This window comes from Oryctolagus cuniculus, chromosome 5 (genome assembly GCF_964237555.1).
Source record: "Oryctolagus cuniculus chromosome 5, mOryCun1.1, whole genome shotgun sequence".
In the NCBI taxonomy this organism is placed as follows: domain Eukaryota; kingdom Metazoa; phylum Chordata; class Mammalia; order Lagomorpha; family Leporidae; genus Oryctolagus; species Oryctolagus cuniculus.
In genome coordinates this window covers 74,701,488-74,727,762 of record NC_091436.1, presented here as the reverse complement: position 1 = coordinate 74,727,762, position 26,275 = coordinate 74,701,488, and the positions used below count along the sequence as shown (strand labels likewise).

The window sequence follows — 26,275 nt, the reverse complement described above, 5'->3', positions numbered from 1 at the left end:
TAATAATCTCTCAGAGGAGTATTTTGACTATCCTATATAAAGGATAATGTCACCTGCAAACTAGGATAATTTCACTTCCTCCTTTCTAATTTGTATCTCTTTGATTTCTTTTCCTTGCTTAATGACTATAGCTAAAACTTCCAGACCTATATTGAATGCTAGTGGAAGAATGGTATCCTTGTGTGGTTCTGTATCTTGCGGAAATGCTTCCAGTTTTTCTCCATTCTGTATGATGCTAGCTGCGGCTTTGTCATGTGTTGCCTTTATTGTGTTAAAGTATATTCTTTCTATACAACAATTTTTGAAGTTTTTTTTACATTTAAAAAAATTTATGTAAGTTGTACAAGTTTCATGCATTCCATATATACAGATTTAGGAACATAGTGATACTTCTCCTCTACCCTTCCTCCCACCCATGTTCCAACCCTTCTTCCTCCCCTTCTCCTATTCTAACTCTTAATTTTTACAAAGATCTATTTTCAGTTTACTTAATACTAGCAAGTTTAACCCTATACTAAGTAAAGAGTTCAATAAATAGTATAAAGAAAAAAAATCACTGTTCTCAACAGAAGAGACAGGAGCTGTAAAAAATCATCGAATCTCAAAATGTCCATTTCACTCTAATACATTATATTTTAGGTACTCTATTAGTTCAGAGAAAACATGTTATTTGATTTTTTGGGACTGGCTTATTTCACTAAGTATAATGGTTTCCAGTTGCATCCATTTTGTTGCAAAGACAGGATTTCTCCTCTCTCCTCTCCTCCCCTCCCCTCCCTTCCCCTCCCCTCCCCTCCCCTCTCCTCTCCTCTCCTTTCCTCTCCTCCTCTCCTCCTCTCCTCTTCTTCTCCTCTCCTCTTCTCCTCCTCTCCTCCCCTCTCCTCCCCTCTTCTTTTTGTTACAGTTGGGTAGTACTCCATAGTGTATATATTCCATAATGTCTTTATTCAGTCATCAGTTGATGGACATCTGGGTTGAGTCCATATCTTAGCTATTGTGAATTGAACTGCAACAAATATGGGGGTACAGATAACTCTTTCATATGTTGATTTGTTTTGGTTTGGGAAATTCCCAGGAGTGGGATGGCTGGATCTTATGGTAGGGCTATATTCAAATTTCTGAGGTGTTTCCATACTGTCTTCAACAGTGGCTGCATCAGTTTATATTTCCATCAGCAGTGGATAATTTATTTGTTCATTTATGAAAGTGGGATGTTGAAGTTCCCCAGTATTAATGTAGTGGAATTTATGTATCCCTTTAGATCCATTAACAATTATTTTATAATTCTGGATGCCTTAGCATTATTTGCATATATATTTACTATAGTCACATTTTCTTTTTGGCTTGATCCCTTAATCATTACATAATGAACTTCTTTGTGTCTTTTAACAGGTTGTGTCTTAAATTCTGTTTTGTCTGATATCATTAAAGCTACTCCTGCTAGCTTTTTATTCCATTTTCATGGAATATCTTTTTCTATTCTTTAATTTTCAGTCTGTGTATACGTTAATTAGTGAAGTATGTTTCCTGTAGTCACCATATAGTTAGGATTTGTTTTTTGTGTTGTTTTTTTCTTTTTCAAAAAATATTTCTTTATTTGAAGGGCAGAGTCACAGAGAGAGAGGGAGATGTAGAGAGAGAGACAGACAGACAGACAGAGACATACACACAGAGAGAGAAAGAGATCTTCTACCCACTGGTTCACTCCCCAAATGGCTGCATTGGCTGGGACAGGGTTGGGCTGAACTCAGGGGCTAGAACCTTCATCCAGGTATGCCAAATGGGTTCAGGGACCAAGAACTTGGGCCATCTTTCACTACTTTCGTAAGTACATTAGCAGGGAGGTATATTGGAAGTGGTGCATCCAGGATTCAAACTGGCAACCATATGAGATGCTGGTAGTGCAGATAGTGGTTTAACTTGCTGCACCACAGCACCAGCCCCAGGTTTGTTTGTTTTTTTAATCCATTCATTCAGTCTGTGTCTTTTAATTAGAGAGTTTAGTAAATTTATATTCAAGGGTATTATTAATGAGTAGTGACTTGGTCTTGTCATTTTTCCATTATCACTTCTAATGTTTGTTTTGATTCCACTTTATTCTTTTACTAGAGGGTTTTTTTTGCCTTCATATTCTTTTGTGATGCTGTTTGCTCTTTTCTGTTTCTGTATGTAGTACACTCTAAAGTATCTTTTGTATGGCTGGTCAGGTGATGACAAATTCTTTCAATTTTTGCTTGTCTTAGAAGCTCTCCATTCCATCTTCACTTATGAATGAGAGCTTCACTGGGTATAGTAGTCTGGGTTGGCAAATATTTTTCTTTTAGAACTTGGACTATATCTCTCCTGGACTGTAGGGTATCTGTTGTTAAGTCTGCTGTTCGTCTGATGAGCATTTGCTTAAAAATGACAAGGTCTTTCTCTCACAAATTTTAGGATATTCTCTCTCTGTCTCTCTTTATTTTAGCACAATTTATTGGAAAAGGTAAAGAGACGTAAATTGCTGCACCTGATAGACCAGCTGGATGTCTCAGTAAAGGACTGAGAATCCAGTCTGCATTCACATCGGGGTTTTTATGGACATGAGTATGGGTCCCCCATTTCATCTCCCCTCCTTCCCTTTCAGTAAAGGCTGGGAGGAGGATTTTTGGATGTGGAATTCCCTAAAACAAACCCCTTTGGACAACATTGATCATTAAGGTTCTTATTCAGTCCAGTGATTTTTGGGCCAACTATATTGCTTCCTCAATTCAATGAATTCTTTTTTATTTTATATTCTTTTTATTTATTTATTTGACAGCTAGAGTTAGACAGTGAGAGAGAGACAGAAAGAAAGGTCTTCCTTCTGTTGGTTCACCCCCCAAATGGCTGCCATGGCTGGAGCTATGCTGATCTGAAGCCAGGAGCCAGGTGCTTCTTCCTGGTCTCCTATGTGGGTGCAGGTGCCCAAGCACTTGGGCCATCCTCCACTGCCCTCCAGTCCGCAGAGAGCTGGACTGGAAGAGGAGCAACCGGGACTAGAACCCAGCGCCCATATGGGATGCTGGTGCTGCAGGTGGAGGATTAACCAAGTGAGCCATGGTGCTGGCCCCTCTTTTTTATTTTCTTAGCACATGTATATTTCTTTGATTTAAAAAATATTTAATTTAAGGTAAACAAACTTCATGTAATTCATATATACAGACTTAAGAACATAGTGATATTTCCTACCATACCCTCCCTCCTCCCACCTTTCTCTTTCTTCCTCTTTTATTCCCGCTCTTAATTTTTACAATGACATGCTTTCACTTTACTTTTACTCAGAAGATTAGGCCTACACAAAGTAAAGAGTTCAACAAATAGAAAGAAGAAACAAAATGTTTCTCAACAGTAGAGAAAAAGGCTGTAAACAATCATTGAATCTCAAAATGTGAATTTCACTCCTATACATTACATTTTTGGTACTCTATTAGACAACACACATCAGAGAAAATGTATGATATTTGTCTTTTGGGGGCTAGCTTATTTCACTAAGTATCATGGCTGCCATTTGCACTCATTTTGTTGCAAAAGACAGGATTTCATCTTTTTTATGATTGAGTAGTATTCCATGCCATATATAAATACACACACACACACACACACACACACACCACAATTTCTTTATCCAGTCATCTGTTGATGGACATCTAGATTGATGTTCCAAGTGTGGTGAGGATATGGAAAAAGACAGCCCTTTCACACTGTTGATGGGAATGTAGGTTAGTACATTCATTGTGGAAAATAGGTTCTCCAGAAACCTAAACTGTTTCTACCTTATGATCTAGCAATTACAGTTCAGACCATATATACAAGGGAAATTAAATCCATCTGTCAAAAAGACATCTGCACTCCCATGTTTATTGTAGCATCGTTCACAATAACAAGGAAATGGAGATAGCCTAAGTTCCCATCACCTGTTGAATGGGTAAAGAAAATGTGGGACATAAACACAATGGAATATTATTCAGCCATAAAAGGTGAAGTATTGTCATTTGTATGCAAATGGGAGACCTAGATGGAAATCCTGAAGCTGGGCTTTAGCCTGACCCTGCCCTGGCTTTTGCAGCCATTTGGGGGATGAACCAGTGGATGGGAGATAGTTTTTCTCTCCCGCCCCACCTCAAATAAATAAAACTTTTAGAAAAGATAGATTCTTAAAATATTTATTCATAGGGGCCAGCATCATGGTGCAGTGGTTTAAGAGGCTGCTTGAGATGCTGGCATTCCATATGAGAGCACTGGTTTAAGTCCTGGCTGCTCTTCTTCTAATCCATCTCCCTGTTAATGCACCTGGGAAAGCATCAGATGATGGCCTAAGTGCTAGAGTCCCAGCCACCCAAATTGGAGACCCAGGTGAAGCTCTGGGCACCTGGCTTTGGCCTGTACCAGCCCTGGCCATCGTGGCTATCTTGGGGAGTGAACCGGCATATGAAAGATCTTTCTCTCTTTCTCAGCTTCTCTCTATATTCTTCCTTTCAAAATAAATAAATAAATCTTTTTAAAAGTTTATACAAACAAAATATTAATAAATATAAAAATAAATAAAACACACAAACAAACCTGAAGCTAATCAGTTTCTTTCCAGATCTTTTCCCCTCCTACAATCAAAGCTTGGCCTTATGGTTTTAGTAGCTATATTTATTTTTTGAAGTTTGTTATACCCAATGATAAAACCCAGTGTCTTACTGAGCTTTCAAAATGGTAAAATTTTTTAATGGAAATTATCTACAATCTTATAAGAAACCATTATTTTCTATTATTCACCATTCTTTTCCACCTATAATAAAGATACCCTTTGTCATTTTTCTGAAAGAACAACTAAATAAAAGGCACTTAGTGAATGTTCCAGTTATCACTTACTCCATTACAAACCACCCCTCAACCCAGTGTCTTAAACAAATTATTTATTATGGTGTATTATTGGTCTTACCTGGAAAGGTTTTGCTTGGTTAATCTTTTACTATAGCAAACAAAGGGATATTGGTGCCAAAGTCATTTTAGGCTTGAATGTCCTGACTATCAAAAGTAGTTTCTTCCTCATATGTTTGAGTGCCTCAGCTCAGATAGATAAAATAGATGGGGACTGTTGAGATACCTTTATCTCTCTCATCTCTCTCTCTCTCTCTTTCTCTCTCTCTGTCTCTGGCTTTCCCTTGTGGTTGCTTTAGCTTTTTAATAGTATGAGATCCCCAGATAGTCAGATTTTATTAAATTGGCTAGCTTTCCCATTACAAGGCAATAGACCCAGGTACAAGCTGTGAGACTTCTTACGTTGGCTCAGGAGTCATACAATGTTAGGCAAAAGCAAATCACTTTGCACTCTTAGACAAAAGCAAGCTGCAAGTCTAGCCCACATTCCAAGTGGAGAGGAATACATAAAAATATGAATTCTGAGATTTATGGCTTATTGGAGGTCCTTCCTTGAGGACTGCCATAGTGAGTCTATGGTCTTTGGTAAAACCAAAGCCCCTTTTAAGAAACTTGTAGTATGGGGCAGGACATTTGGTGCAGTGTTTGGGATGGCATTTGTGATGCCAGCATTCCATGTTGTAGTCCCTGAGTTTGAGTCCTGGCTCTACTTCCAATCAAGATTTCTGCTAATGCACAACCTGGGAGGCAGTGGTGATGGCTCAGTTGCTTGGGTTCCTGCTATCTATGTGGGACACTCGGATTGAGTTTCAGGCTCTTGGCTTTGAGCTGATCCTACCCCAGTGGTTGTGGGCATTTGGAGAGTGAACCAGGAAGACCTCTCTCTGTCTCTCTGCCTTTGAAAACATTTTTTAACAGAAGAAACTTACAGTATAGTAAAGAGCAAAGGTTTTTAATCTTGGCACTACGGACAGCTTTCTTAAATTTATTTTTAAAACAGATTTAGATTCATATCAAAATTGCAAAGATAGTATAGAGAGTTCCCATATACTTTCTTTCCCCTGTTATTACAACTTCTATTAATGTGATATATTTGTTATAATTAATGAGCCAATCAATTGACACATTATTAATTAAAGTTCTTATTTTATTCAGATTTCCTTAGTTTGTACCTGAAGTCTTTTTTTTTTTTTTTTCTATTCAAGGATCCTGTCTAGGAGACCACATTAAATTTAATTTTCCTATCTCCTTGCATTCCTCAAACTTCCTGTTTTTGGTGATCTTGACAATTTTGAGGAGTTTTGGTCAGGTGTTTTATAGAATTCTCTTCTACTTGAATTTTTCTGATGTTTTTCTCATATTTAGATGTGGGTTATCATGTAGACATGTTTTACCACTGTTAATTTCAACCATATGGCCAAGGTATATTTTCCCATTTTATCCACCATAAGTTTAGTCTCCCACTCACACCCCTCTGACCTACCACTTGGAAGTCATGATACACAGTCCACACTTTAGGAGTAAACAGTTATGCCCCATCTCCTTTATAAACATTTTAACGTATTTATTTTCATTTTATTTTAAAAGCAAAAAGAGAAACAGAAAAAGGTCTTCCATCAGCTGGTTCACTCCCCAAATGCCCATAGTAGCTAAGGCTGAGCCAAGTTAAAGTCAGAAGCCTGGAACTCAATCCAGGTCCCCTATGTGGGTGGTAGGGATCTAAGCACCTGAGCCATTATCTGCTTCTTCCCAGGGTGTGCATTAGCAGGAAATTGGATCAGAAGTAGAGGAGCTGTAACTTGAACCAGGAACTCCATTGTGGAATGTAAGTGTCCCTTATGAAGTTTTAATGACTGTTCCAAATACTCATCCCTACTCCTTATCCCTGAGGAAGGATTATATACATAAGTTAGTTGGAATTCTTCTGAAAGGAAGATTTGTCTTCTTCACTCACACATTTTTCAATATTTTATCAGTGTGAGCTCATGGATATGAGTGTACTTTGGGCTATAACCTAGTACTACTCTATGTATTTTATTGCTCAAATAGTTGGAGCTCTAGTAAATGGGAGCTCTTTTCAATTGTGTCTCTGTGACATATCTGTATCAGTGTGGATTTTGTTTTGTTTTGTGTGCATTTATTGTTTACTAGCACTAGAAAACATGATGTTCCATGCTTCCTTTGTATATTTCCTGCCCCAGTCCTAGAACCTTTCATCCAAGCACTTCAAGTTCCTTTTATTAGAAACCAAGATTTTTACCATGTTTAGCAGCATCCTTGACTTCTACTTATTAGATTCTATTAGTAAACTTCCTCCAGTTGTTGTGAAAATCAACAATGTCTCCAGATATTATCATATTTTCCATAGAGGTCATAATGGCCCCTAATGGATAATCATTGTTCCAAAGACAGATCTGCTAAAAATTACAGTAAGATAGTATTATGGAGTATAGAAGGAGCATTTTAGAAGCCTTTGAGCCTGTTTTCTGATATTGGGGAAGAATTCACAAAGGAAGTTTGCTGGAGTAGGCTGCATTTGAATTGGGAACTGATTTGCAATTCTGTTTTATTGTGCAATTATCATGAACCAGACAAAAGGTAATGTTTTATTTGCATTATCTCAGACTGTTCTACCATTAAAATGTCTTTTTACAACTGAAGAAACTAAAATTTATATGGACAAAGTAACTTGCTTAGGGTGCTTAAACTAATCTTGAAGGATCCTGTCAGCCATGTGACTGGAAGGTCTCAAGGCTTCTGATATCTGCCTACACTGCTCAGATCAAGACTGTACAAACTACTTCCTTTGTAAAAGTATGATTCCATCTCATTTTTTATTTATCTTTCTCACTGAATTCTGGATTCTTGAGAGCAGAAGTCTTTCACTGTTCATCCTACATATTTTTTCTTCCAAAATGCATGCAATGTGATAGGTGTTCAATTTATGGTTGAAAGAGTCTATACCATTGAATGTGACACTCTTGTATCCTTCTGGTCAAATTGATGTCCTGGGCAGAGATTTAGCAGAAGACTAAGACACCACTTGGAACACCTTGCATTCCATATCAGAGTGTGTGGTTCAAATCCTAGCTCTTTTGCTTCTGATCCTGCTTCTTGCTAATATACACTTAGGAAACAGCAAGTGATGGCATAAGTACTTGTGTTTCTGCTTCTCACATGAGAGACCTGGATGGAGTTTCAGGTTTCTGGGTTTCAGCCTTGTCCACCCCTGACTACTGCAGGCATTTAGGGACTAAACCAGGGGATATAAGATCTTTGTCTGTCTCTCTGCTTTCAAATAAAATGGTGAGGGGGGAATTGCTGTCTTACAGGTACCTTGGGTGGAGGACTCATTGCTTGGCACACCAGCCAAACTTCAGTAATCTTTTCATCAGTCTGTCTTGATTTTTTACTTTAAGTACCTCAAAATACAGGTCATGGCATCCTCTAACTGATTATGGTCAGTAGCATTTTGCCATGGCTTAGAGTTGCAAAAGAGAAGGAAGAAAAAAATATATCTGTGCTGTTAAAATGCTAGAATGTATTGCTATTTGTTTACACAGATAATATTAATTATTTACTTTTGACAATTCCTTTTCTCCATTTTATTCTTAAAACATTTTAAGAAGTTCTATGAAGATTATAAAAGGTTTGTTTTGCCCTTTCCTTCAATTCTTTTTCTATTCTCCTCCTATTTTATTTTATTTATTATTTATTTGGTGGTGGTGGTACAATCTATCTTCGTATTTACTGAATAAAACAAGGAGGGAAAATGCCCTATAATTCTTTTTTGTTCCTTTCATTTCCCTAAAACTTCTAGATGTACTATTTTCACTTACTATGAAATTTTAAGAGCCTATTGCATTAGAAGTTACTCTATTTGACTCACTTTCTTTTTTTCCTTTCTTTTGCTAAAAATCTGTTCTAATTAAAAAAACAGTAGATCATAGTTAAATAAAACTGTACCCAGGATAACCCTAATTTCCATATGCAGATTTATCTGCACTGACAGCCTTCCCCCCACTACACACACACTCTCTCATTCTCCTTTCCCTCCTCTCCATCTCCCTATTGCATTGTGTCTGACTGATTTTTCAGAGCACCTTCGCTGTTTCCCCCTTCTCGTTCTCTTTCTGTAAAATATCTAGACAGGAAGGAGGTGGCTGCAGAGGCTGAACAAACAATTTCATATTCTGCCTGCAATGTCATCGTTTCTCTCCCCCATTTTAGGGGGCTGAAGTTGCCCAGGAAGGGATCCAGAGGAGCTGGAAAGGAAGGGGGGAGCTCTCCAGAGGCAGCTGCGGTCAGGGGCAGGGACTGCCGCCAGATGTGCTTGCCTTTCTGGGCTTTGATGCGAGAGGGGCAGCAGGAGGAAATATTGGGAGACAAAAGCCCCGGTTTAAATGATCATTTTCTTTATTTAACATGGCAGCAGACACTCTCTGCGTAGGATCTTCTTGCCGAGCATAAACTGGACTTTCCCACTTGCCTGGCAGGAGTCAGACAGCTCCTTGTGTGCTAAATGAGCATCGGAGGTAAGACGCACTGTTTTAGATACTTGATTTTTTTTCCTAATCAATTAATTTTCTTAAATATATGTTTCAGCCTCAATCACAAACTGTATAGTGGGGACAAATCTGTGTTAATTTGCATCTAAAGAGCCAAGAAAAAGCAGAGGTATAATATATTCAACTCAATTGGGGAGGTTAGTTACTTTGTTAATTCTGTGTATGCTGTTTGTTTTTTATGAAGAATATTTGGTTTAACAACAGACTAGTTTCATCATCATCTACCACTGGTGATAATAGTGATGTTCAGACTCTTAAAAAACTTTGCAAAAAGACAGTAAGCTACAAATGCGTGTGCCATATTTTTAGCTCACATAGAAATATTAGAACTCCTATTAAAATGTTAGGGTGTTTTTTTTTAAGCAGAGAAGGAATGAATGCTGCATAATTAAGTACAGTATTTAATTTGGCTGTTGTGAAGCAAAAGAATAAGGTAATAATTTTTATTGTACTAATCAGTCTCAAGATGTTCTCTGTGTTAATTGGGTTAAAAAAATTGCAGTACTTATTAGAAATTCTAATTTCACAATGCAGCACTGACAATAAGCTCAGCCAGTGAATTATTCACATCTTTAATTTGCTCACTTAATGACAGTGTTCTGTAATCAGAGTGCAGAGACTGCTGCCTATGCATTATGTATGATGCTCAGGACTTAAATGCAGGACATTATGAAGCTCTCAGTGGTTTAGTAATTAGTTTTCCACAAGACAGGATTTAGATATTCACAGATAAAAGTCCACAGTTGGATAATGCTAAGGTTGCAACACAAAATAACAAAGGAAAGGAAGCTCAAAGTTTGGACTGAAACTTTGTCTCTAGGGCCTTGTCCACCCTGGAAACAGAATCATACCACCTGAAATAGTTGCCTAGCTCTGATAGCATGTTTGAAAACTGTTTTTGAACAAAGTTGTAGCAGGCAAGGCATTTGAGCAATTTTAGTGGACCAGAGGGGAAAGATAAAACCTTTTTAATTAGTGTTCACAGAAGCCCTGCAATATATCCTCCTAACAAGTCTGTAGTATGCGTAGAAGGCATTCTCAGTGTGCTTTGTAACTTAGTTAGTGCAAATGCAAATTAGGTTACAATAGTGTTTGAATGTAATTGTGTTTATAAAAGGGTTACATGCCCAAATGGAGATTGAGCTTGCTCGTGGTTTTGTTTCAATTGCTTCTGAGGGAAGGTTTGAAAATCAAATGAGATATTAAGTTAATCTGGGCGTGAAAGGAAGTATATCTGAATTTCTTACTTGTCAGTTTGGAATTGACACTTTTGTTTTAATGATGATAAGTTGGTTCTGTCAATGAGTTATCTAACTTTAGTGGACTACCAAAAACCATTAGCAGCATTTTAAATATGTACACTGGCTTTGGGAAATCATTTCAGAGCATCGTTTCCAAAGTTTAATAACTAAACTTGAAATCATTAAAGTGATCTTTAAAATAGAAAAGTTGACTCCTAACTTCTAAACTGAACAGTGATTTCAACAAAATAAAAGTTTTTCATATATGTTTAGGAAGCCATTGCTGTTGTGATAACATAAAACACTTTTTACAAAAGGATACTTTGTTGGGGGAGAAATAGGATATTGAGCAGCTAGGAAGGTGACTTGGCTTTGATTTCGGACTGTATCTGGGTTAGGATCCATAAATGTACAATTTGTAGCAATGAAGTACCAGTGGTGCCAGTGGTAGCTCATTTTTTTTAAAAGAAAATGATTAGAAATTAGGAAAGTTTAGTTCTAGTCACACTTCTGCCACAAAACAACCATGGAGTTAACATGGGGATAAATGAGGTAGGAGAAAAACTGTATTGTTCATTATTGCAAATTTTCATCCAAATTTCTAACATTCTGTAATATAAAAATATTCTCAAGTAAATTAATTTTAGTTTGATTAAATGAAAGTAAGCCACAGGTATTTGGCAGAAAGTAAGATAATTTTGAAGTTTCATGAACATCATTGTAATGTCAACACTCCAAAAAGAGGAGTAGTCATGATGCTTTAGTCAGGGTCTTCCATCCATCACTTAGGTGACACATACATTTATTACTAACCTAATAAGTATTATGCATGGAATGTCTGCCAATTACTAGACTTCAGCCACGTCTCTTGTTTTAGATGATATGAATCAGGTTGAAATCACAGCACTAGAATTTTGGAGCGCTTCTTCACCAAAAATCAATCAAATCAGTGACTGGCTATTAATTAATTTATCCTTTCAACACATTTTGAGCACTTTCAATGCTCAATTTATGAGGCAGTATCTCCATATTCCAGAAGAGAAACTGAAGCTAAAAGAAGTAACTTGGTTATACCACATAACTAGGGAGCAGCCGAGTTGGAATTGATCTAGATTTAGGCTCTCTCAACCACTAGACTACATTGTCGTTCTCAAGATCCAGTGTTAAAGTGCTGATAAGAAAATTGTATGAGATCCCTTCCCTCTAACAGCTTACAGTGATGATGCTTGCATTTTTTCCATGGAGCTCTGTCGTAGGTAAGACTCTTTCTTCTAGTACAGATTATGAGTAACAGCATTGACATTATCTGGAACCAGGCTTAGCTGCTTCTGAACCATTGTTATGGACTGCAAATCACCCAGGAATCTAGTTAAAATACAGATTCTTATGCAGTAGGTCTGAGATAGGGCCCAACAAACTTTTCTAACAAGTTTCCCAGTGATGCAAAGTTATAGTTTTGATAAACTTCCTTTTGGTGAGTTCTAGAATTATTCTTGATTTCAGGTGTATCTAAGGTAGATCCAGTACACCCAATTCCTTACTAAGTCCTTGTCTTCCTTCAATTCTGATATCATTTATGCTGAGGCAAATCTTCCACCTTGGTTTCCTAACTCAGCTTTCTGAAGTCCTGAGTTCCAGCTTACAGTCCTGGCTTCCTGGTTAGCTGTGGCTTAGGCCTTCTCTGATGTGTCTAATTCCACACTCAGTTACCAGCAGTGGCCTTTTCTGAATCTTGTATAACATCATCCTGGTTGAGACTATTCATTTTTTTTTTCTGCATCAGAATCACTCATGAAGTTTATTAAACACCTGCAAGGCCCTTTCAGCCCCACTACTCTAAGATTCTGATTCTGAGGTCAGTCTTAAAAATGTCTTTTCTTCCTTTCTTTCTTTCTTCCTTTCTTTCTCTTACTTTCTTTCTAAGATTCTGAGGTCAGTCTTAAAAATGTCTTTTCTTCCTTTCTTCCTCTTTCTTTCCCTCCCTCCCTCCCTCCCTTCCTCCCTTCCTTCCTTCCTTATTTCTTTTCTTTTCTTTTCACTTCTTTTTTTCTTTTCTTTCTTTTCTTTCTTTCTTTCTTTCTTTCTTTCTTTCTTTCTTTCTTTCTTTCTTTCTTTCTTTCTTTCTCATATTTGATTGTGAAGGACAGCACAAACTGAAAAAAAAAAAACTTCCCTAGCATCTCCTGAAGTTCTCTGACCTGATGGGATATTTTTGGAAAGTGACACTGGCGTGGCTTAGGTTTAAGTTTGCCATACTTTGAGAATATTTTTCTTTGCCTCTATGTTAGCATTGGGAGCACAAAATATGGGAAACATAAAACTTTGCTGAGCTAGTGTCAGGAAGGCTTTGCTGAGTGATTGGCATTTGAATTGGACAGAGGATGAATGAATAGGGTTTTTTTTTTTTTTAAGCCAAAGTAATAGCATATGCAAGGATGTAGAAAAGGATATGAGAAATGTATCTTAAAGAGTAGGACATCTTTTAACAAAAGTGTTGCTTTTAATACATGTTAAGGTAGAAGTAGCAAATACAATTATGCTTGTAAAAAAAAGTAAATGACATTTTTAGGACATTATATGTTAACCCAAAGAGTTCTCGCTTTATTCTCCAGACCATGAGAATCACCAGAAGAAAGATGGAAAGCAAGCTGAAAGATGTGAAATGTTGTTTTTGGGGCACATGAATTTAGTAGGGCAAGGAGACCAGTCAGATGCCAGTAGTAAAAGAGTTTAAGTGAGAAGGGAAAGGATTTTTTCATCATGTCACATGTCTGGCCCTCCTGTCAGCCACTGGTGATATTCTTGTTCACATTTATATTTTATAGCAATAGCCTGCAATTTAGACCTAATTTATAAAATAAGAATTCAGAGACCTCCAAGTTCTTCTCCTATTTTATTCTGTACTGTTGAGATCGCTAGCTCTAGGGTTCTTTCCCCAGGAGCTGCTTAGAGCTTCCATGAAAATTATTTGGTATCAAAATCTAGGCTGGGCTAAAAGGAACTTGAAACCAATTAATGACCAGTAACAATAATGCCAGTGGTTGAGAACTGCGTCTAGACCAGTTGAATGCATTGCTCTTGCCCCAGCTTTGGAGAGAAACTTTGTCTTAATCTTACCCAGCTTCATTTTTTTTAGTTCCTGCCTCTGGATTTGTTCCTTTTAGAGTCAAAACGAAAGTCTGCCATCTTTTAAACATCAGCATAGATTTATTGCTTCGCCAGCTTTCATTCACTCATCTCTTCATGGAAATTTTCTGACAGCTACACATATTTCATCACAGAATGTATTTGGAGATAATAAGCTCACTCTCAGATGTGCGTACACATTTTACCCAGTGTTTGATCCAGTCTAATTCTTCCTGTTTTGCACTTTGGTACTTTCTTGTTTTTAGCTGAAGTGTCTTCCCTAACTCTGAACTTGTATGTGCTTGTATGTAAACTGAAAGATGCCTGTCCACCAAAGATTTCTACTTCATGACTCCTAGAGCTTGTGAATATTAGTGCCTTATATGCCAAAAGTGACACAGCAAATATGACTAAGAATCTTCAGATGGGAAGATGATCCTGGATTATCTGGATGGGCCCAGTGTAATCACAAAGGGCTTTGTAAAAGGTAGGCAGGAAAGTCAGGGTCAGAGGGATTAGGAGGTGTTGCTCTGTTGGACATGAAGACAGAGGGAGAGGCTGTGAGCCAAAGTTTGCAAACATCCTCTGGAAGCCAGAAAAAGAATACAGACAGAATTTACCCTAAAGCCTCCAAGAGGAAGCAGCCCTGTCAACACCTTGACTGCAACCTACTGAGATTGATTTTGGCTTCTTATCTCCAAGACTGGATGACAATGAATGTGTGTTATATTCAGCCACAAAGGGTATGGTAATTTGCTACAGCCGCAATAGGATACTAATAGTTTGGGGCATATGTTTGACTTGTCATGTGTTTATTGGCTGATTGTTGCTTTTCCTTGAATGTCTCTCAGTTTGTGGGTGGGCACACCTATTCTTTCTGAGCTTCCATTTTCTTGCTTAAAGACAAAGGTACTCTCTAGGAGATGAGTGACTGATAAGGCTGTTCTGAGGTGAGATAAGGCCATCAAATACTACACAGTGTCTGATGTATGGTAGATATACAATAAATACAGTTCCTGTCCCTTTATGGGGTTTTTATAAGCTGATTGCTGGGGTTTTACTAGTCCAGTGTTGGGAAAAATTCAAAAGCTATTTTGCATATTAATTGTTCCCAGGATAGAAAAGTTTCATTTAGAATTTATATTAGTAAGTGCTTAGTGCTAGTGACATTTCTAGATTTATTTATTTATTTATTTATTTGACAGGCAGAGTGGACAGTGAGAGAGAGAGAGAGAGAGACAGAGAGAAAGGTCTTCCTTTGCCGTTGGTTCACCCTCCAATGGCCACTGCGACCGGCGTGCTGCGGCCGGCGCACCGCGCTGATCTGAAGGCAGGAGCCAGGTGCTTCTCCTGGTCTCCCATGTGGGTGCAGGGCCCAAGCACTTGGGCCATCCTCCACTGCACTCCCTGGCCACAGCAGAGAGCTGGCCTGGAAGAGGGGCAACCGGGACAGAATCTGGCGCCCTGACCGGGACTAGAACCTGGTGTGCTGGCGCCGCAAGGCGGAGGATTAGCCTATTGAGCCGTGGCGCTGGCCTAGATTTATTTTCTTAAATCCATTGTTAGTCTCATTCAAAAGTTCTTGATTTTTATGACAAAATGTTTTATGTGTGTAAGTAAGTATTTATTTATTTGAGAGGGAGAGAGAAAAGAAGAGGCAGAAGTAGAAGGAGAGAGAGGGAGGGAAAGACCTTCCACTGACTTATTCCCCAGATTATCTACAGTGGTTGGCAGGGACTCAAGTACTTGAGCTAATGTTGCTTCCTAGGGTGCACTTTAGCAGGAAGCTGGAGTCAGGAGCCTGAATAGAGTGTCAAACCCAGTTTCTTTGAAATGGGACACAAGTGTCTTAACCACAGGGCTAAATGCCCACCTTAGTTAATGTTTTGTTTGTTTGTTTGTTTATGGCCATTTCTACACTGTACAGACTAAACTAAAGCTTAAAGCATCCATTTTTTTCTTTGTCAGAATTCCTTTTCCTTCTTCCACCCCATTTTCTGAGTGTGTCTTTAGACACACACATGGACACTGTCTACTTATAGTCAACAGTACAATTAGTGTCCTATAAACAAGATTCTGTAAGGATTAAAGAAGAATACAGAGTACTATACAGTGTAAATTGTTGACCTATTTTTGTGCTAACATGGTTATGAGCTCTTTAAGAATAATTGTGTTAATTATTTCTTTGGATCCTAAAAGCTTTACAAGATTTGTTAAATAGATGAGTAAATAAAAGTTGAAAAATTAGGAGCAAGACAGAGAAGTGGATTTGGAGAAAAGAAAGAGCCAGACCCAAATTTGTTAGTTCTCTGGTAGGATCACCAAATGTTTATCTCAGAAATGGTTCCATGTCAGCTGGTTGTGCTCCTTTCTGGAGGTTCTAGGGAAGACTCTGGTTCCTGTTCTTTGAGTTGCTGGCAGAGTTCAGTTCCTTGTGGTGGTGGGGATGGGACTCTGTTTTCTGGCTTGCTTGGTCTGAGAACAATTTCCAGTGTCAAAAGGCCATCTATATTCCTTAACTCATGTCCTCCTTCTTCCATCAAGACTCACAGCGAGTCTTGAGCAAGTCAAGACCTTTTCTCACTTCAAATCTCTCTTCCTTTTTGCATGTCATCTGACCAGCTCTTCTGCTACCCTCTTACAGCTTGAAGGACCAATGTTATTTCATTGGACCCACCTGGATAATCTAGGATAACCCCCCCCAACTAAATCAAGGGTGGAGAATGTCTAGCCCACAGGCCACATAAGCTATGCAAAATATTTCTGTTGGGCCCTGTCAAGGCCCAAACTGCAGCAGGACTCAAAATTCAATAAATCTATAGTAGGCTAGTTTTTTAAAAAGATTTATTTGTTTCTTTGAAAGTCAGAGCTACAGAGAGGCAGAGGCAGAGAGGGAGAAAGATCTTCTATCCACTGGTTCACTCCCATAATGGCTGCAAACGCCAGAGCTCTGCAGATCCAGAGCCAAGAACCAGGAGCTTCCCAAGTGGGTACAGGGACCCAAGGACTTGGGCCATTTTCTACTGCTTTCCCAGGACACAGCAGAGAACTGAATTGGAAGTGTAGCAGCCGGGACTCAAACCAGTGCCCATATGGGATACTGGCACTACAGGCAGTGGCTTTACCTGCTGCACCACAGCACTGACCCTAGCAGACTAATTTTTTAGTTCATACTTTTGTATGGACCGTGAATGATGTTGTAAATCTCCAAATGGCCCTTGGAAGAAAAAAGGGCACCCATCCTTCTAAACAACTTTATCTTGGTCACATCTGCAAATTTCCTTTGCCTTTGAGGTAATGAATTCACAGGTCTGACCATTAAAGGTGGATAACTTTAAGGGACCATTATTTTGCCTACCACAAAATCTTTGTGGGAGATTGGTGTTACATTTTTTCCCTGTAAAGATTTTGTTTCCTTCCTTATTTATTTGAAAGGAAGAGAGAGATCTTCCATCTTCTGGTTCACTCCTCACATTCTTGCAATAGCCAGGGCTGGGCCAGGCCAAAATCAGGAGCATAGAATTCATCTGGGTTTCCCACCTGAGTGGCAGGTACCCAAGCACTTGGGCATCTTCTGCTGCTTTCCCAAGCGCATTAGCAGGGAAATGGACAGAAAGTAGAACAAGCCAGGACTTGATTCCATGCCCTATGGGATGCCTGTATTGCCTCTGGCAGCTTACCACAACACTGGCCTCACCCCCACACATTCTGAATTGTTTATTAAACTACTTAGGCTAGTCCCTGTACTTTAGTCTGAATCAACTTTTTACAGATTCTAAAAGAATATTTTCCCTCTAAATTTTTTGTCCTGGTAACCTGATATGGTTTCTAGTACCAAGCATTTTGAGACATCAAAAATGTGGACTAAGTCAATACTAGGTAGGAACAGGGCTTAGAAAGTTGTTTTGTGCCAGGATGCCTTTTATTCTCTGATGACGACCTTATAAGAGATTAACACAGGAATGGGGCTGACTCCTATAGTGTGTTCAGGAGTCCATATTCCAGTATTCAAGGGGAAATAGTTCCAAGTCTGAGGTAAACTACCATTAGTATAAAAATGTACTTAAGGCCGGCGCTGCGGCTCACTAGGCTAATCCTCCGCCTTGCGGCGCCGGCACACCAGGTTCTAGTCCCGGTCGGGGCGCCGGATTCTGTCCCGGTTGCCCCTCTTCCAGGCCAGCTCTCTGCTGTGGCCAGGGAGTGCAGTGGAGGATGGCCCAAGTGCTTGGGCCCTGCACCCCATGGGAGACCAGGAGAAGCACCTGGCTCCTGCGTTCGGATCAGCGCAGTGCGCCGGCCGCAGCACGCCGGTCGTGGTGGCCATTGGAGGGTGAACCAACGGCAAAGGAAGACCTTTCTCTCTGTCTCTCTCTCTCTCTCTCTCACTGTCCACTCTGCCTGTCAAAAAAAAAAAAAAAAAAAAAAAAAAAAAAAAAAAAGTCTGCAGTGTAAGAAAATCTTCTGCTGCCTTTCCAGGCATACTAGCATAGAGCTGGGTCAGAAGTGGAGCAGCTGGGATGAGAACTGGTGCCAACATGGGGTGCTGGCATTGCAGGCAGTGGCTTAACAAAGTGGACCCCCCATAAGCCAAAATCTGTAAAAAATTTTTTTCAACTAAAGCTTGTAGGCAGGAATTTTGATTGCACTCTTTTTTTTAAATGTTGTATCCTTAAAAGCTGCTTTTCCAAAGAAACAGTATCTGTCTTTCCTTTAAGCCCAGATGTGCTTCTTCTTCAGTATTCTTGTTGTCATCATGATAGCTGCCTACCACAGGAAGATGCTTCCAAACAGCTTTGCCTTGGTCTCCATGACTGTCTCTAGACTCACTGTTGAGCTCTTTACAATAAGCCACTTTTTGCATCATACAACATTTCTGAGACCTAAGCTTTGCATTTTGGTTATTATTCTACAGATGGGAAAACTGAAGTTCTGAGTGAGTGATTGTGTCCAAAACTCATTAAAAATATCCTTTATACAACACCCAACTTATTTATATTTTCTTGTGGGGAGAGAATATAAATAACATCAATGGCAGCACTTTACATCTCTATAGTACTTTAGAAATTTCTCTTTCCATCCTAGCCCCTGCATATTACAGATGTTTTTCTAGAAGACTAATATGGTAATGATGATAGTAATATTTGTTAAAAAAAAACCCTGCCATATCACAGGCCACTGTGCTAAGTGCCTCATATGTATTATCTCATTTTATCCTCACAGCAATTCTATGAAGTAGAAATTATTATCCTCATTTTTAAGATGAGAAAATGAGGCTTACAGAGATTAAATAGCTTGCCCAAGGTTACTGCTGCTTAAACCAAAGCAATCTAACTGCAAATTTCTGTCCCCTAACCACTCTGCTCTGCTGCTTGCCTTGTACCTAAGGCTCTTCTTGTTTCCTACAGTGTTTCTTCTTTTTAGAAAGCAGTTGCAGGAGAATGACTTCTGCATTAATACTGTGCTATTAAGAAGCACTGCTGCTGACCAACCCCTTCAAACTTCAATGTGTCTGAAAATTATTTTCTCAGATGGCCCTATACTTTTCTGAAATTTAGTCTAATTATTATAGAATGTAAAATAAATGAATTGCAGTAGCTTAGTGGCTAAAACCCTAAAAGCTGGCATCATCCATGAATATTTATGTCATCATTTCTCAACTTATTTTTATATAAAATTAGATATTATAACACTAGTTGTATTAACAAAAGTATATGGTACCTTATATTTGTACTTCTTAAAATTGTGGGATATATCAGACAGCATCTTTATTTTTGTTTCTTGGAACTTCCTACAGAATTGAGTAATTATTGCCCATGGAGGTTTCCAACTAGATAACACAACTCCATGTTGACTTTTTTTTTTTTTTGCCAGTCTTTTTTTTTTTTTATCTTTTATTTAATGAATATAAATTTCCAAAGTACGGCTTATGGATTACAATGGCTTCCACCCCATAACGTCCCTCCCACCCGCAACCCTCCCCTTTCCCACTCCCTCTCCCCTTCCATTCACATCAAGATTCATTTTCGATTCTCTTTATATACAGAAGATCAGTTTAGTATACATTAAGTAAAGATTTCAACAGTTTGCTCCCACACAGAAACATAAAGTGAAAAATAATAGATGATTTTTTTAAATGATGATGAAATCAGATCAGACCTATTGTCATGTTTAATCCCAGTGAGAGTCAAGTTGGGAATTGATAATTTCTTCTTTTTTTTTGTTTTAACAGAAGATCAGTTTAGTATACATTAAGTAAAGATTTCAACAGTTCGCACCCCCATAGAAACACAAAGTGAAATATACTGTTTGAGTACTCGTTATAGCATTAAGCCTCAATGTACAGCACATTAAGGACAGAGATCCTACATGAGGAGTAAGTGCACAGTGACTCCTGTTGTTGACTTTACCAATTGACACTCCTGTTTATGGCATCAGTAATCTCCCTATGCACCAGTCATGAGTTTCCAAGGCTATGGAAGCCCCCTGAGTTCTCCGACTCTTATCTTGTTTAGATAAGGTCATAGTCAAAGTGGAGGTTCTCTCCTCCCTTCAGAGAAAGGTACCTCCTTCTTTGAAGACCCATTCTCCTTCTCCACTCATTTCCCATCCCTCACACCTGTTTCTGAGAGCACTTCCCACTCAAACTACCTGCCTGCAAGCATTTTTCTTAGGTTTTTAGAGGGACCCAGGCATATATGTATAGCAATACTAATCTCTCTCATTTCCTATCATTTAAAGATCATTGCAAACCCAATGATTCAAGGAAAGTTCATATAAAATTGTGGATATCTGAAAAGCAGAACTCTAAATTTTATTGGCTTCAACTGAATAATTTTACATCAAGAGTTGAAATTTATTGTAGTGATTCATGAATGTAACAGGAGATGAAATACTAGCAAGTTGCCTTCATCTCTGGAGGTAGGAGACTGGAATGGATAACTTTTTTGAGAAATACTAAGGATTTTGGTGATTATTTGCTCAGAGACAGGCTCTTCTTTTGTAGAAGGAGTGTTCTCAGGAAAGTATGTGTAGGGCACACCTGTATCTCAAAGTTTGCTGTAATTTAAAAGCAGAGTTTTCTTGTGGTGACGCCAGTATCATCTTCACCTGGCATTCTGCCTTAAATGCATTGGCCTTCTCAGTTTCAGTAACTCTCATGGTTGCATGGAGGTTGCTTGTAAGGTAGTCCAGAAGTTCTTTAAAACTACGTATGGACCAACTATATAAAAATGTCTTGGATAGCTTTTCAAAAATAGATGTTTCTGAGTTCTACCATTGGGTATTTAGATTGGGGCTGGGCTTGTTCGGGTATGTGAGTGCCAGGTATGTAGTCAGTGTTGAGTGACTCCACATTAGTAGCTAGCAAATGCTACAAATTAGAGATTTTTTTCCACCTCAAGAGCTCGTTATAAAATATTTACTAACACATCACTGGACTGGGGCCATGGACCTAGTATAACGTCCTACTCAGGTAAGGAATCTGCTTTTTAGGAAGTTTTTTAGTGTTTCTATTTCTGATTTAATATGAGCTATTCATCTGATGGTAGTATTGGCAATTTATCCACATTTTCTTTGCAAATATAATTTTTAAGTTACGTCTGTTAACGTTTTTATTTGAAATATTGCTATTGAAATTAGTTTAATAGGGGCTGGTGCTGTGGCATAATGGATAAAGCCGCCGCCTGCAGTGCCAGCATGCCATATGGGCGCTGGTTCTGAGTCCTGGCTGCCCATTTCCGATCCAGCTCTTTGCTATGGCCTGGGAAAGCAGTAGAAGATGGCCCAAGTGCTTGGGCCTTTGCACCCACTTGGGAGACCCTGAAGAAGCTCCTGGCTCCTAGCCTCAGATCTGCCCATCTCAGGCCATTGTAGCTATTTTGGGAGAGAACCAGTGATGGAAGACCTCTCTCTCTCTTTCTCTCCCCTCCACCCCCTTTCTTTGCCTTTGTCTCTCTGTAACTTTGCTTTTCAAATAAGTAAATAAATCTTTAACTGATCCTCTGTAAAAAAAAAAAAAAAAGAAATTATCAACTCCCAACTTGACTCTCACTGGGATTAAACATGACAATAGGTCTGATCTGATTTCATCATCATTTAAAAAAAATCATCTATTATTTTTCACTTTATATTTCTATGTGGGAGCAAACTGTTGAAATCCTTACTTAAGGTATACTAAGCTGATCTTCTGTATATTAAGATAATCGAAAATGAATCTTGATGTGAATGGAAGGGGAGAGGGAGTGGGAAAGGGGAGGGTTGTGGGTGGGAGGGACGGTATGGGGGGGAAGCCATTGTAATCCATAAGCTGTACTTTGGAAATTTATATTCATTAAATAAAAGTTAAAAAAAAGATGAAGAAATTAGTTTAATAAAAATACCAGTTTGACTTGTACTACAGTAACTAATGTAAATAACCTATTTTCTGAAAAGCAATTCACATTAATTTAACTTGCTCTGTGTTACTATTCTACAAAAGTAAAATATCTATCTGGTTTGGTTTCATCACAGTTATTTTTTTAACTTTTATTTAATAAATATAAATTTCCAAAGTATAGATTTGGATTACAGTGGCTTCCCCCACCCCATAACTTCCCTCCCACTCACACCCCTCCCATCTCCTGCTCCCTCTCCCATCCCATTCACATCAAGATTCATTTTCAATTATCTTTATATACAGAAGATCAATTTAGTATATATTAAGTAAAGATTTCAACAGTTTGTACTCACACAGAAACACAAAGTGTAAAGTACTGTTTGAGTACTAGTTATTGCATTAATTTACACTGTACAACACATTAAGGACAGAGATCCTACATGAGGAGTAAGTGCACAGTGACTCCTGTTGTTGACATAACAATTGACACTCTTGTTTATGGCATCAATAATCACCTGAGGCTCTTGTCATGGGTTGCCAAGGCTATGGAAGCCTGTTGAGTTTGCCAACTCCGATCTTATTTAGACAAGGTCATATTCAAAGTGGAGGTTCTCTCCTCCCTTCAGAGAAAGGTACCTCCTTCTTTGATGGCCCTGTTCTTTCCACTGGGATCTCACTTGCAGAGATTTTTCATTTAGTTTTTTTTTTTTTTTTTTTTTTTTTTGCCAAACTGTCTTGGCTTTCCATGCCTAAAATACTCTCATGGGCTTGTCAGCCAGATTTGAATGCCTTAAGGGCTGATTCTGAGGCCAGAGTCATCACAGTTTTTAAAAGTTATTTTAATAGAATCTTGGACCATAATTAGCTTCCAAAATATTATAATTTAATGAATTATTACCATGCTAAACCAAATAGTTACCATGGCAAGATTTCATCTGATATTTGGGGATGAGAGAGGTGGTTTAATTAGAGAAGGATGCCTATCTCTTCTCCCCAGGGGCATCCATATTATTAAGCCTTACACAGGTGAGGTTGGAGAATTCAGTACTTATTTACAAGGAGAAGGAGCAATGATTCTGAATTCTATGCCTATATTTCAGTAACTGGCAATGGTGACTTAAAGACAACTTATTGATGCATGCCATTTGTAATAGAGTTTGTACTGATAAACTGGAAAGACAGAACTTATAATTTGGTGTTAACAAAAAGAGAAACATCAAATTATTCAATATGAATAGTATTCTCAAAATTGAATTAGATGTGAGAAAGAAATGGATTCTGGCCTCAGCCTTATCATTTCCTATTCAAGTGCCATGGATCAAGTCACATAATCTTTCTCAGCATTGATTTTTTTTTTCTTGAAACTAGTCTATGTATATCTCTTATTCTGAGGATCAAATGAGATAATGCATGTGGGAACACTTTGAATACTCTACATTACTTTTCAAGTGCAATAAATCCTTAAACCTTAAGCTTTTTTATTTCAAGATTTAGGAAGAATATTATCTTTTACTGAAATGATTAAGGCTAAACATATAAAATATCTAGTTTTGATAAATCCCTTGTTAGAACTTTATTATTTAGTGAGTCTTAATTTCCCACTGACAGATGTGTTTTCCTTCTTTTGGATGCCATCTTGAATTATGAAATGACTTTCCAAATTTAAATTTCTCTTAATAGCCACATGTATTATTTTGCAGGTATTTCATGGAACAATGACTATAATCTTTAAATATATGTGAGTGTGGTAATCTAAATAAGGAAAATAATGGCTATCATTATGTGTTATTGTTTTTGAGGAATTATGCTACAATTAAAGTAGTTATTAGTAATGTCTCTTTTTTTTCAGATGGACAAACTAGGGTTTAGGCATATTCAACTCTTCAAAGTCTAACAATAAAATCATAAAGCTAGAACTCACAAATTATTCTACCTAAAATTCAAACTCAAACTCTAAAATGCTAATATTGGTTCTTGCATTACTCATCTTATCTTTAGTCTCATCTGAATCTCACCTTCATCACTGTTTTTTTGTGCGTATGTAGGTGGGTTTAACAGTGGCTGTGAACTATATAATATCCTGGTAGTCAATTATTTCTGTCAATTACAGTCATGCTAATTTCTAGCTGTAATAAGTGGTATTTTCTCACTAAATCCATATTTGAAGATGAAGTGAAAATTTCCCCCAAGGGGTACCATTATTTGGCTTACTGGAAGAAAATAATAATCACAATTCTTACTAGTTGAATGCCCACATATTTATATTTTTAGATTTATAATCCTTAAAAAAGCCATATATAATCATTTTATAGATAAGTTGCTATTATGAAGAACACCTCCTCTGAGGGTCACTGTTGCTGAGTGGCAGAGCTAGAATTGAAACTAATATCTTATATCCTGGGCCTATTGTTTTCTCATGAACAACACAAAAAACATACCATGTATGGAATATTTGGGAATCCCCTGTTAGAATTGATTATTTCTGAATTCCATAGCTTTGTTGACTGAGTGGGAAGTCAAGCCATGCTACATTTATGATTAATTGACAAACTGATGTTAGAATTGTAGTAGCTATCCCAAGAACAAGCCAAATACTCTGTGAGACAAATACTCTTGTAATTGACATTTAAACTACTTAGTAGAATTCTGATGATATTCAAAATTTTGTTGGTGTGAGTTTTAGGGTTTGTAAAATGAAATTTGAATTGTAAAGAATGATGGTATTTTAGTGTCAAATATTCTAAGATCCTACATTTTGTTTGGAAACAACCATATTGAAACATGGGAGGTGAGTTTGAGAGGGTGCAGTAACCTCATTTTGTTCATTGTTTTGTAATTTTTGTCATGCAAAACTTAAAGGAGCTAATTATCATTACTTTATATCATTATTCAGAGGGGATAAGCAGATTTTGTTTTCTTGACTAGAGGTTAATATAGTACATCTCCCCTAAAAGCGAAGTCATTTTCATAGGCGGAGATGATGTACAATGTAATACTTTATCCATTTCAGTATTTTTTTTGTTCTTGTACCATTGGTTGAACTCTGTAATTAACACACAATTATTCTTAGGTGTTTAAATTAACTGAAAAGTGATCCCTCTTAGGAATTTGGAAAACATTATGCTGAGTGAAATAAGCCAATCCCAAAGGGACAAATACCACTTGTTCTCCTTGATAGGTGACAACTAACTGAGCACCAAAAAGGAAACCTGTTAAAGTGAAATGAACACTATGAGAAACGGTGACTTGATCAGCCCTCACCCTGACTGTTGATGAGGAACTTGATATGTTATCCCTCTTAGTATTTTTTTTGTTTGTTCTACTTAATACCTTTGGTTGAATACTGTAATCAATACACAATTCTTCTTAAGTGCTGAAACTTAGCTGAAAAGTGATCGCTGTTAAATATAAGAGTGGGAATAAGAAAGGGAAGAGATGTGCAATTCGGGACATGCTCAAGCTGACTTACCTCAAACGGTAGAGTTAGAAACATACCAGAGGATTCCAATTCAATCCCATCAAGGTGGCATGTACCAATGCCATCTCACTAGTCCAAGTGATCAATTTCTGTTCACAATTGATCATAATGATAGGACTAAGAACCAAAGGGATCACAGAAACAAGACTTGTGTCTGCAAATACTAGCTGATAGAATAAAAAAGGGAGAGAATGATCCAACATGGGAAGTGAGATACACAGCAGACCCATAGAATGGCAGATGTCCTAAACAGCACTCTGGCCTCAGATCAGCCCTTAAGGCATGTGGATCTGGCTGAAAAGCCCATGAGAGTATTTCAGGCATGGAAAGCCAAGACACTCTGGGGAAAAAAAAAAAAAAAACCTAAATGAAAGATCTCTGCGAGTGAGATCCCAGTGGAAAGAATGGGTCATCAAAGAAGGAGGTACCTTTCTCTGAAGGGAGGAGAGAACTTCCACTTTGACCATGGCCTTGTCTAAATATGATCAGAGTCAGTGAACTCAGGGAGCTTCCATAGCCTTGGCAGCTCATGACAAGAGCCTAGGGTGATTACTGAGGCCATAAACAAGAGTGTCAATTTGTTAAGTCAACAACAGGCGTC

The 26,275-nt window shown here is 38.1% G+C and overlaps 1 protein-coding gene across 2 annotated transcripts in view; it reads left to right on the top strand.

The window, feature by feature from the left end:
- LOC100347410 (FUN14 domain-containing protein 1) overlaps positions 1-26,275 on the top strand; it is a 265,389-nt gene that overhangs the window by 21,560 nt on the left and 217,554 nt on the right. For both annotated transcript variants that reach the window (XR_007923224.2, XR_011388608.1), the window contains exon 2: positions 9,320-9,422. The gene's annotated coding sequence lies outside the window, so the exon portion shown is untranslated. The remainder of the gene's footprint in view (positions 1-9,319; positions 9,423-26,275) is intronic.